Source organism: Carassius carassius, chromosome 20 (assembly GCF_963082965.1).
Source record: "Carassius carassius chromosome 20, fCarCar2.1, whole genome shotgun sequence".
Classification (NCBI taxonomy): Eukaryota; Metazoa; Chordata; class Actinopteri; order Cypriniformes; family Cyprinidae; genus Carassius; species Carassius carassius.
The window spans coordinates 4,651,807-4,665,241 of record NC_081774.1 but is presented as its reverse complement, the minus strand read 5'-3'; the positions used below and the strand labels follow the sequence as shown (position 1 = coordinate 4,665,241).

Below are 13,435 nucleotides of genomic sequence, written 5' to 3'. Positions count from 1 at the left end.
CATAACTGCTGCCTCCCGTGTTGTTTTTTATTACTGTGAGCAGCGATACTGGAGTGGCCTCACCAGGACCCATAGCCTGGGAACGGTGTATGGAGATCCTGGGCTGCCCATTCGTCAGAATCCCCCTCTCGGCCTCGCTAGTGGGGTCTAAAGGAGTGCGATGCACAACATTTGGCACCTGGCTTGGCTGCAGGAGTTGCCGGAAAGGTGACAGATAGTCATTCTTACCGCCTAAGGGGCTCCACTCCGGATTTCTGTCGGGTTTACTCCTTAGCCTTTACTCCTCCCGGAGATATCCACAAGGCAGTGGAGCCATTGTCTGATGGCTGTAAAACTATTTAACCCATAGCTGGGGGTCTGTTGTGAACCGCTCCTAGTCTGACCCATCACCCAGGACCTGTTTGCCATGGGAGACCCTACCAGGGGCATATAGCCCCGGACAACATAGCTCCTAGGATCATTTGGGTACTCAAACCCCTCCACCACGGTAAGGTGGCAGCTCAAGGAGGGGACTATTTCTTAAACCCTGTTAATTTACAAAATGATTGTACTGTTCACCCTGCTGTTTTTGTCTGGTGTCCCCTTAAAGCTACTGTTGTTGTTTCTGGATGAGGTGTTAGTGAGACGAGCAGAGGGTGTTCATCCTGTGATCTGCATGGTTTTCTGTGCCCCAGTATAGAATTAGAAACACTTTATTGTAAGAAGACAATGTCCTTTAGATGAGACATTAAAGCAAGGTTGCTGTGGTCAGTAAAAATCCCAAGGTGTGTCTTGAAAGCAGTGGCCAGATTTGCCTGCTGGCAAGCACAGTTTCCTAAACATTGGCTCCTGTCCACTAATAGCTGGTGTGTGGTGGGCTTTCTGGTGCATTATGGCTGCATCTGGTGCATTGAAAGGATCTGATCTCACACTGCTCTGATGATTTAGGAAACAAAGGTGACGTTTACCTCAGTGGTAGTTTGTCTGCTAAACCTGAAGACTTGATTTTATTGAATATTTGCAGCCTTTGGTTTCTGTTTTGCTTATTTAATGATCCTTGAAAGAAAGAACTCTTCTTATGAAAATATTTTGAAACATTTGAGATTTGTTGCTGAGTAATGCATCTCTTTAGTACTGTTAATCAGCTGCATTTCAGTGCTGTTATTGCTAGTCTATAAATATGCATCATGCAAAAAACAAAACATTTGAATAGTCACTGATGCAAGACATAGGAAGAAGTAAATTAGCTAAGCTAAATATATTAAAACTAATCTAATGCAGGTTCCTCGTTTATCACTGCCTTGTCATTCCAGACCTGTATGACTTTCTGTCTTCTTTGAAACACATAATATACAGGTATATATATATCTGCACACACTTTTGGTTGAGCCATTGCTTTTAGTGTTTAAAAGATCATCTTTTGATATATGGAGGAACCTGCAGAAATTATAAATAGATGACTTGATATTTCAAACACAATAATTCAATTTAGTCCTAAGTTTATTTATGTATTACTTCTTTTTTTAAATGTACATTATTTGTATGTATATATATATATATATATATATATATATATATATATATATATATATATATAGTTTTTATTGTATTCCTTCATTTATTTTTTATTACTGCATTTATTTATTTGATATTTTTCCAGGTTTGGACCTCCATATTGATATGCAGTTCACTTATAATAGCTAAAATTGGGATTGCTGAATCATGTTTAAATGCAAATGTTTATTTGCATGTTAATGAAAAATTTGACATTCAGCACAGACTGTTTGAATGCATGTTAATGCTGATTAAACAGAAATGGCACTGTATTGTCAATGCCTATCGCAAACAGAAGGTGGCAGTCTGGCAGTTTAATCATATGCTGACAAGTATGCAATGTTATTGCCAAATGGATAGATACCTTAAATGCTAGCAGCTATTTGATATAATTAAATATATATTTCTTCTTTGGTATGTGTTGGCGCAAAAAGGTGAAACTGAGAGTCATGATAACGCTTGCTTGCACACCCAGACACAAGTACAAGTGCAACTACAGCAGTTAAATATGACATTAAATTAAATTTTAAATAAAAATTAAATACATCTTTTAAGGAAATCATATCAGTTGAGAAAATCAATGTAGGCCTACTTGCTGTACTAACATGCATTGAAGCCATGCAACTAACATTTCAAGAGTCAGACTGCATTTTGGAGTGATGCTGTTGGAAACCTCACACCCAGGTGCAAAAACTGTGAGTTGCTCAAGAGTTAAGACACAAATGAAACAGAGACAAGACAAGGCAAGAGAGTGATGGGGTGTGGCTGCATGGGCGTCTGTTCAGTCTGATAAATGTGTAAGCAGAAGGGGATTTTCATGCGGTCATGTCTAGATATTCAAATGCACATTGGTCAGCTATGTGTATTTTTGGAGTTGGTTGTAGCGCTTGGCTTTCTGTATAACTGACCGTGATACCTTGTGTCTTACTTTTCTGGATGGAAGATCAGCTTGTTTGCCTTCATATAATGCTCAAAAAGAAGATTAACCCAGAGATAGCGGGCGATTATGGACAGTTATGAATAATTTGTCAGTTTGAAAACAGTATTAGTACCTCAGGCGAGATTAACACAGTCATAGTGATGGGAAAAAAGATAAACATGTCCAAATGCTCAGTCTGTAACTTGAATAAATATCATTCTTGGCTTAACAATCCCCTCAAGCTCTCATTGTTCACAGCTCTGTTATTGTTTCACATTGGCATCATGGGAAAAGGTAAGTTGGCTTAAATGATCTCATTTGCAGTGCATTATTTAATACAGCAATTATTTGTTAGTTTTTACATTGCTAGGATGTCAGTATGAAGTACCTCTAAAAGTGCATTTTTGCCAGAAATCATCAACAAAAGTAGAGAAAGTCTGTGCACATATATTCAATGCACTGATTTATTCATTACGACTCATTTATAATTCATAATTCATAATGATTTTTGTCCTGTTTTAAATGATCGCTTAGTTAATTATGGCCTTCTTTAGAAGAAATCAGTGTAAGGTTATTTATCTGTTTTATGCATATGACTATGACGCTAATTGTGGCTGTGAACTATTTCCAGACGTTATGGTGAAAGCATCTGAGGTGGAATTTAATATTGCTAATAAAGTCTAAATATAGGCATTTGAGCATCAGCAGTTCTATACAGGGGTCAGCGGCAAACAACATGGGCTGCTAATGAAGGAATGTGCCAGCAGGCATCTTTTTACGTCTAATTGCGAATGCTCCTAAGTGCTTTAATGTGATTTTTAATGTGCTTTTCATTTTTAATATAACCAAATTTGCACTAGCGTGGTAGCAAGGTCTCAGATGTCCATGCAATGGAGGGGGGCAAATATTTTATCAAAATGCATATGCAGAAAATCTATTGCTTTTGTTAAAACATTAAAAAAACAAACTTGATTTTTTTTCTGAATGTCTTGTCAAAATAGCATTTATTTGGGCAGAGGACCAACAGCTTAGACAGGAAAGGTTGTCTGACCAAACGCAGCTGGTTTATTTTAAGTGACATGCAGGGGTTGGTAAATCCAAAATCTGAAATAACTCTTAAAACAAAGCAGTGTATACAGCTGAGTACACATAAAAAAAAACTGAATAATGGAAAGTGGCTGAATTTAAGCAAGCCAAATATACATTTTCCTAGATTTGTAATAGCATGACAGATATTTTAGGTCTCAGATGTCCATGCAATGGCCCAATCTTTGCACTCGAGCTTAACCCTTTAATGCATGTTGGATGAAAAGCCATGTTTAACCATTCAGGCTTACATTCAGAATCAAGGAAAATAATTTTTTGTTACTTGAAATAAAATAAATCATATATAAATATGTAATAACTTATTTATATAATAAACTTTATTTAATTTATTTCAGCTGGTTGTCAAGTTTCTCTTTTTCATCTAGTTAGCTTGATGTACTAAAATATCTAAAACTTAAATTCTAATAAAATGAATAAAAACCATACAGATGTTTAAAAAACTAATACAAATTACTCAAATGTGCAAAAAAATTGCTAAAATTAAAATGTGATATATAAAAAAACTAATTCAAAATAATAACAAAACCTATAAAAGTACCTCACCAACACTAAAATAACATTGATAGGTAATTATATTTTACATGAATAAGTGTGAAAAAGCTCTAAGAACCTATGAAATATTTACTGCTAACTTATTTTTAAATTCTCAACAGATGTTTTGCCTGCTTTCTCAAAATTCATCTTTTGAGATTTTTTTTAAATCAAATTTTCTAAGTAAAGATTTGACAGTTTGCTTAGCTAAAATGTAGTCACATTACTGAAAAAGTAAGTTATGTTGTTGCTTAAAACTACTTAAAGCTATAAATGAAGACTTTTAAATATAACAAAAGACAGAGAGAGTCAGTGGTAGTTAAAAGTCACATTATTCTGCATAAGCAGCGGTCAGTTTCATGACCCTGGGAATAGGAAACCGATTCGATTTGGGATCCAGGCAACTGTCCCAGTTAGCTTGAACTCGAAGACCATCTGTTAATTTCCACAACGCTATCCACAAATAATCAATCATCCATCAGGCGAAATCAAAGAGAGAGCAGTCACGCACCAGATTGCATCGCTTCCCCACTCTTCATTCTCTCTCTCTCTAAAATCCCTCTTTTTGCTGAATCTGTGGCCTTCGATCCATGTGAAATGGTTTCCTTGCAGAAACACCTGATTTTTATTTCTGTGAGGCTTGTTCATTTGTCAGCTTTGTCAATAGTGGGGCTGTCCATGTGACTGACAGGCCGTCCTGGTGCATCACTCCACTTGATTCTGCAAGTAAGCAATAATATCTGACAGAACTCACAGCTAAATCCAAACTCAGCATTCACTTGAAACTCAGAGTGGATCTGATTCGCACAAGAAATGCTGTTTTATTCTTGTAATGATCATAAATATTGAGAAATATTGAGAGCTGTTTGCACAATTCAAATAATAAGTATCTAGAGGGGATAAAATAATTATTTGATATGGTAGATAAAAGTTGAGATGGAAACAAATTGCATTTATTGATGATAAATAAAAACTTAATTATTGTCTATTTAAAAAAAAAAAAAATTATGCATCAGTAATAGTTCACCCAAAGAAAATGTTTGTCATCATTTACTCACCCTAATGTCGTTCCAAACCTGTATTCGTTTTTTTAAGTTTTTTAAGTGTACACTATATGTTAGGGCTGCTCTGCTGTACAGTGCATGCTTGTCAAGTCATATTATATATAAGCAATTCTAAATAAAAACCTGGTTTGAGGTAAGCATATTATTTAAAGAAGAACTGTAATTTATCACCCACAGTTTACACATTCATTTGCCAAAAACAACTCTATCAGAATAAGAATACCATTTCATTTGACAGAAAACACAATAGATATCTGTTTTACTCATTTTATACTTTAAAAGTACATTTTAAGATCAACCAATTAGGAAATGTTGTCGAGTTATGGTTTGTAGACATTAGTTTGTTGCATTGCATTGGGTTCTTCAGATCAGCATATTGGTTTCTGTTTTTGTTTTTTTAAGCATATTTAGATATTTTTCATAGAATCTTTTCTTAGTGGAGCTTTATCAGGTTCTACTATGGTATCAGGTTGTCAAACCTTTTTCTCCTTAGATCTTTTTATGTTGGATTGAAATGTTAAACCTAGACGTAACCTTACACTGGACTTTTGTAAATGTGCACAGACCTCATTGCCCTCAGGCGTGGATGATGACAGGATAAATTTTCACACATTGCATCATCTGCTCACACAGGTGATGTCACTGCATTATTAAACCCACAGTGTATTTGGACACAGTGTGATAAAGGCCTGGGTGTCTCAGCGTGTGGGTTGCGCAAATGACTGTCTTTAGCTCAGCTATTTTGTGGGCTGTTGTTTTCACTTCTCTCCGTCTCTTATCCCCTCTGCACAGAGAGTAAGCGGTGTGACCGAACTATAATCAGCAAAAAGGTGTTGGCACCTGATAAGTAATAGTGTTTGGACCATTTTTGGACCGTTATGGAAAGAAAAGCAAATGACTTAATTCCATTTGCATTCAAGATCAACCATTCAACGCTGTTACTTAAGCTATTGTGAGAAAAGTTCCTTAAATGTTTTTTTTTAATTTATGGAAAATGTAAATTTATCAATAACTATAAACCAACATTTAGTTCTAAACTACCTACTGATCAAGCTTAATTTAGCTAAATTTACAACCCTGTTACCTATTATTGTATAGTTTTGTTCATACCTTAATATAAAAATATAAAATATATAAAAATAGTAGAATCTGATGTTTATTGCTAGAAAATTAAATCAGACAAATTAGGGTTTTAATCTGTATTAAGAAAAGCCCCAAACAGGGTTGCAAAAAATGCAAACCTCATATAAAATAAAACAGTAGAAATAGAATAAAATAACTAAATAAAGTAAAAAAGTAAATTATTACATGATAAAGAGTATATAAATATAAATTATAAAGACAAAATTAATATATATCATTAATTAAATAATTAATATGAATATGTCATTTTATGATAAAATGAAAAAAAAAATTGCAAGACAGCAAGTGCTTTTCTCTCTCGCTCTCTCATTTGGTTTCTCCATCCTTCCTTTACTATTTGTAATACGATAATTAACCTTTTTAGAAATAATTTTCTTTAGGGTTAATAAGCCATTATTTTATATTGTAAATATAGTGCACTGTATATTTTTGTGTGGTATTTCATTTTTAAATCAAAAATAAACATTAAACCAGACAACAAGTCTTTGTTCTCTCTGTCTCTTTCGGTCTCTCCATCCCTCCTTCCTTCCTTCAGTGGCAATGACTCAGGTCTCTGGAGTTTGTTTTTCCCCTTTTCTCCTCCTAACCCTCCCTTTCCTCTCCCTCTCTCTCATCTTTTAGTGCATGAATCCTATAAGCAGATAATGACATCCCAATAGAAGGCGTTTGTTGCTCGGTCTGGGCGTGGCCCTCTGCTATTTTCAGGCGCTGTCATGTGATTGGTTCAATGAGGGTATAATTATGTCCAGTGCATGAGAGAATTCACTTTCTCCCTCTCGCTCTCTCCCACTCTTGTTTTTAGTGGGGTGATGTTGTATCTTATGGTTGTTAGGCTGCAAATGGCAAAAGCCGTGGTATATAATGAATGATATAATGACCTTGTTTATTTCCTTTAATTGAAAAAGGTGATCTGCAGTTCACAACACATGAGTGAAAATCTAAACACATACAGGCTCATGCTGGGTTACTGTTGTAAAGCAAAGCTAATCTTCTGTAAACACGCGGCATGGATGTGTGTGTGGAAGCAGTTGGAATTTTTTTGGAAGAGGATGGCAGCCTTGTGCCAATAGCATTTGGGGTAAAATGGAAAAGAAGGAAAGGTTTGCTATAAAATTCAGACAGACTGTGTTTTGTTACAGCTCTCTGTCTGTATGCCAGATATTGAGAGACATTCTATCTATCTATCTATCTATCTATCTATCTATCTATCTATCTATCTATCTATCTATCTATCTATCTATCTATCTATCTATCTATCTATCTATCTATCTATCTATCTATCTATCTATCTATCTATCTATCTATCTATCTGTTGTTTTATCATTCTATCGTTCTTTTGTTCAGTCTATCTTTCTAACATTCTTTCTAATGTTCTATTGTTCTATCATTCTGTCCATCTATTTTTGTAAAATCTTCTGGTTCAGGGTGGATTATCGCTTCATTTCCCAGAATGCCTCGCTTGTAATCAATTGAATTGAATTCCATTTCAGTAAATTAATTCCTCTTCCTGTCATTCCAATCTAACTTCCTGTAGGGTGTGGCCAGTTCGATTCAAATACACACTCAGTTTTTCAGTTCTGAATTTGGTCCACTTTGTGGGTTGCGTGACTGGTGTGTAAATCAGCAATTTTCTTTTTCCATGCGTATTTATTTTTTTCCATTTTAAAATCTCAAATCAAATGTCTTTGTTAAAAGGATATTGAAGGTGTTTTAATTGAAGACCTCTGAAGAACTGAAATGCCGGCACCTGTGAACATGTCTATATTGATCTGACCAGTCACAGCAGTGTATCTATAATTCAGTGTGCCTGCTTTCATCTTATTGGCTAAGCCCTAATGACATCATGAGCTGAGCGCATTATAATTTTAAGAATGAGGAGAGCTCGGCATTAACAGACGTGCGCCACATGTGAATGTACCATTCATTAACTTGGTAGGAGTGATCGTCTGGGAGCAAGAGAGCATGAACAATACGATTATGTCAGAATGAAAAAAATTGTATCCTCAAGACAGCTTAATTCTTGTCTAGTATCTTCCTCTCGTTCTCTGTTTCTCTCTCCCTCAGAGTTTAATCCTTTTTCCTATTTACACAGGATTAAATACATAATCAAATGCATCCTAACAGCTGAGAGATCAGGAGCTTTGAAGTTTTTGTGTGCTATAATAGTTAGAGCATTTCTCGAAACTATTTGGACAGAAACATTCTTTTCACAAAGTTGTGTTTTACTGATTGCTTCTGGTAGGATTTTATGCATTCAGTATTGTTTATCAATATTGTATAGAACATCACAATATGTTCATTAAAGATCCTTGGGATTGTTTTATAAATGCTGTATTGACATCTTTTATGTTGCAATTGGAAGCTCTGGGGGACATTTGACATTGAGGGGACCCGAAAAAAAAAACATTATTATTTTAAATAAGATATATTATAATTTTATTATTATATAATTATTTATAATCATAATATCATGATAATATAATATTTTTATTTTTATTATGTAATTATATTAGTATGTAAAATATTAAACATGGATAATATATTACATGGATTATATATTTATTATATTAAATAAATTCAATGCACACAGACTAGGGATGGGACGGTATGAAAATTTAATATCACGATTATAGTGACTAAAATTATCACGATTATCAATATTATCACGGTTTTGTTGAAACGAGATGAAAGTGTTCAAAAATAGTTGATGCTCACACTGAAAACATTTCAGCAAGTTTTATATTTAATAATCAACAAACAACTAATAAAACAAGCAACTCTATGCACTTAATTTAAAGAAAGATTAAATTCTGTGGCATTTCCTTCCTTACAATGAAAAGTGTAAGTGTATAGCATAGAAAAACATAGAAAAGTCACTGACTTTCGCCATTCCTTCTCGAAAAAAAACAAAAAAAACATTGTGCGCTGCGCTTGCGTCAGACTGTTGCTGGCTGGACATGATTTAATAGTGAGTTATTAAAACCGCGATAATCAAACACGGTTTTAATGATAATTCATTTTTAAACGATATTACTAACCTTCAGCACATTTTATCACGGTTATCAATAAAACCGGTTATCGCCCCATCCCTAACACAGACTGAAGTAGTTTAAGTCTTTGGTTCTTTTAATTGTGATGAAAAAAACCCCACCAATTCACACAAATTAGAATACTTCATCAGACCCAAAAAAAAAAAAACATTTTTAGTGATTGTTGGCCTTCTGGAAAGTATGTTCATTTACTGCACATGTACTCAATACTTGGTAGGGGCTCCTTTTGCTTTAATTACTGCCTCAGTGCGGCGTGGCATGGAGGCAGAGGTGGGTAGAGTACCCAAAAACTGTACTCAAGTAAAAGTAAAAGTACTTCTAGAAATATTTACTCAAGTAAAAGTAAAAGTACTAGTTTTGAATAGTTACTTGAGTAAGAGTAAAAGAGTATCGGATAAAAAATCTACTCAAGTAGTTAGTTACTAGTTACTTTGGGTCATATATACTGAGCCTATTTTTATTTAGATATATAGATAAAATGTATGTAATGTATGTGTGTGTGTATAAATGTATATATTTCATCAGCCTTTACTCCAATTTATGTAATTTATTATAAAACCCTGTCGGTTTACTTAAGTAACAGATATAGGTGTCATGCCATAACATAGGCTATTTTTAATACGACTGACTTTATATTAAATGTGAATTTAACATTGAAAGTTAATGTGATATAAATATTACTACTAATCTTTCATTGTTCATAAAGAGCGCAAATATCATTTACATTATTAAAGATCATTTTCACTGACAGTCTAGATTTCAATCACTCTCAGAAACTCCCATTAAAATCACTGAAACTGTTAACACTGTGAAATCAATATCTTAATTAAAGATTCGTACACACATCTGCACTTTGTTGTTTCTGACGATAGAATTCACCAGAAAGAGGTATTCAGTCAGTGAGCAAGTGAAGGAAGCACCGGCATTTTAGCGATGACTCATCTGAACGCCTCTGATTGGCCAATGCTTTAATCAGCTCAAAAGAATCATGTGTGATTGATTATAATGCGCAGCGCTGTAAAAACACATCTATCTCTGGCTCAGCGCCAGCAAGCAATCACAGATCTGAATTTAGCAGCTGATGATATGACTTGCTGAACGTAGCCTACTGGCACAGGTGTGATTGTATTAAAATTAATAAAATCTTAATCGGCTATTTTTTGACTTTTGGAAGCTGCATTCAACTTGACTCCCCTCTGTTATAAGCCACACACGTACAACAAACTAATGTCACAGTGGTATCGTGTACTGTAATCGAATGTAGCCCAAGTTATTACCTGTTAAACAGTAGACAGCACACGCGATGTTCATCTAATAAGGATCTCCATCGCTAGCAAATAATAGCCTTTGCAGATTTCAATTCAGTGCAGTTCCATAGCCACGTTTTCAATGCTCTTTCTGTTCTTAAACGTTACAACTCTGAGTGAACCACTTCAGATGCTCAGCACGTGCGGCAGGGAACTGAACGACTCATTCAAACTGATTCATGAACCAATTCACACGTTTGCCAATTGGTTTGATCAAGCCTTTGAACAGAATTGACTCAAAAGAATGAATCATTCGCGAATGGGCATCGCTCATTGTCCAGAGAAAAGTAGACAGCGCGTTTGGAATAAACTGAAGCATTTATAACATTTATTGCATTAAGATAAAGTAACGAGAGGAGCGTCGCCCACAGTAACGAAGTAAAAGTACAGATTTTTCCCCAAAAATTTACTCAAGTAAGAGTATAAAGTACCCATCTTTAAATATACTCCGAAAAGTATTAGTTACCCCAAAAAATTACTCAAGTAAATGTAACGAAGTAAATGTAACTCGTTACTACCCACCTCTGCATGGAGGTGATCAGTTTGTGGCACTGCTGAGGTGGTATGGAAGCCCAGGTTTCTTTGACAGTGGCCTTCAGCTCATCTGCATTTTTCGGTCTCTTGTTTCTCATCTTCCTCTTGACAATACCCCATAGATTCTTTATGAGGTTCAGGTCTGGTGAATTTGCTGGCCAGCCAAGCACAACTTTTGGTGCTTTTGGCAGTGTGGGCAGGTGCCAAATCCTGCTGGAAAAGGAAATCAGCATCTTCAAAAAGCTGGACAGCAGAAGGAAGCATGAAGTGCTCCAAAATTTCTTGGTAAACGGGTGCAGTGACATTGGTTTTCATAAAACCAACACCAGCAGATGACATTTTACCCCAAATCATCACAGACTGTGGAAACTTTATACTGGACTTCAAGCAACTTGGGCTATGAGCTTCTCCACCCTTCCTCCAGACTCTAGGACCTTGGTTTCCAAATGAAATAAAAAACTTGCTCTCATCTGAAAAGAGGACTTTGGACCACTGGGCAACAGTTCTCCTTTACAGTTCTCCTTAGCCCAGGTAAGACACCTCTGATGTTGTCTGTGGTTCAGCAAATTCATTGACACGTCTGTGTGTAGTGGCTCTTGATGCCTTGACCCCAGCCTCAGTCCATTCCTTGTGAAGTTCACTCAAATTCTTGAATCGATTTTGCTTGGCATCTTTTTCTTCCACACTTTTTTCTTCCACTCAACTTTCTGTTAACATGCTTGGATACAGCACTCTGTGAACAGCCAGCTTCTTTGGCAGTGAATGTTTGTGGCTTACCCTCCTTGTGAAGGGTGTCAATGATTGTCTTCTAGACAACTGTCAGATCACAAGTCTTCCCCATGATTGTGTCGCCTAGTGAACCAAACTGAGAGACCATTTTGAAGGCTCAGGAAACCTTTGCAGGTGTTTTGAGTTGATTAGCTATTTGGCATGTCACCATATTCTCATTTGTTGAGATTTGGTGGGTTTTTGTTAAATGTGAGCAAAAATCATCACAGTTAAAAAACCAAAGACTTAGGGTGCTTTCATAATAGCACTTTTGGTGGGCACCCGAGTTCGATTGACGTCAGAGTTCAGTTCATTTGGATGATGTGAACGTTGTCTCCCGAACCCGAGTCCACTTAAAAACCGTGGTCTGGAGTACGGTTCATGTGAACTCTGGTACGGTTCGCTGCTAATGTGAACGAAATCGTACCAAATCGTGGAAGTCGACCGCTATTATTGACATATTATTTGATTAAAATGTGTGTTTGTGTGTGTTTCACTTTCATTCCTGACGAGTGTGCGCCATAGCTACTAAGCAATGAGGTAAACAGCAGCTGGCTTGATGACCCAAGCGAACCACGGTTCGGACTCCAATATTATAATATGAACACAGTCCAGCAGGGGCAGGGGGAGTGGGGAGCAATCGAACTCGGGTTCGGACCAGGCAAGCGAACCAAATGTGAGAGCTCCCTTAGACTACTTCAGTCTGTGTGCATTGCATTTATTTAATACACAAGTTTCATCATTTGAGTTGAATTACTCAAAATAAATGAACTTTTCCAAGACATTATAATTTATTGAGATGCACATGTATATGAAACATTACTTTTTTATTACAGTAATGTTTTTTGGCTCAAACATTTTCCATCATGCTCAGGTTGTGTGACTGTCAATGCAGATCATTGTCTCTTCACATGATGTGAGTCAAGTTACAAATCTTTATGATTGTTCATACACTTCAAAGACTATCATTTTCTTTGCACATAGGTACCTATTTTGGTATTACCATAGAAAGTAATAATTTCTGGTTCAGACATGAACGCTTTATAGAAGAATCTCTGCGTTGACATTTTGTAATTATAATAATTTAAATTGTATTATAATGTCACAGTGTGGGCAACCTTGATTTCCTACTTATCACTAGACTGCACAATTTAAAGGCAAGTGCACAAATTTGTAAAACTCGTTCGAGAGAGCATTTTATTGGTCGCAATTTGCATTAATATTCTGATAATTTATGGGAATCTGTGATACATTTTTTCAGCATTCTTTGATTAATTGAAATTTCAAAAGAACATAATTTATTTTAAAATGTTTTGCTACATTCTACATGTATTTACTGATACTTTTGATGAATTTAGTGCATGCTTACTGAACCAAAGTATTAATTTCTTAAAAAATAAAAAAGTAAAAAAAAAATTACTGACCCCAAACTTTTGAACAGTAGAGTATTTTGTCAACTTGTACTAGTACACTATACAT

At 35.5% G+C, this 13,435-nt stretch overlaps 1 protein-coding gene across 1 annotated transcript in view; it reads left to right on the top strand.

Annotated features, from left to right (window-relative positions):
• The first annotated feature begins 2,471 nt into the window (after positions 1 to 2,471).
• LOC132096108 (muscleblind-like protein 1) overlaps positions 2,472 to 13,435 on the top strand; it is a 62,619-nt gene continuing 51,655 nt past the window's right edge. Inside the window, exon 1 of the mRNA XM_059501273.1 lies at positions 2,472 to 2,746. The gene's annotated coding sequence lies outside the window, so the exon portion shown is untranslated. The remainder of the gene's footprint in view (positions 2,747 to 13,435) is intronic.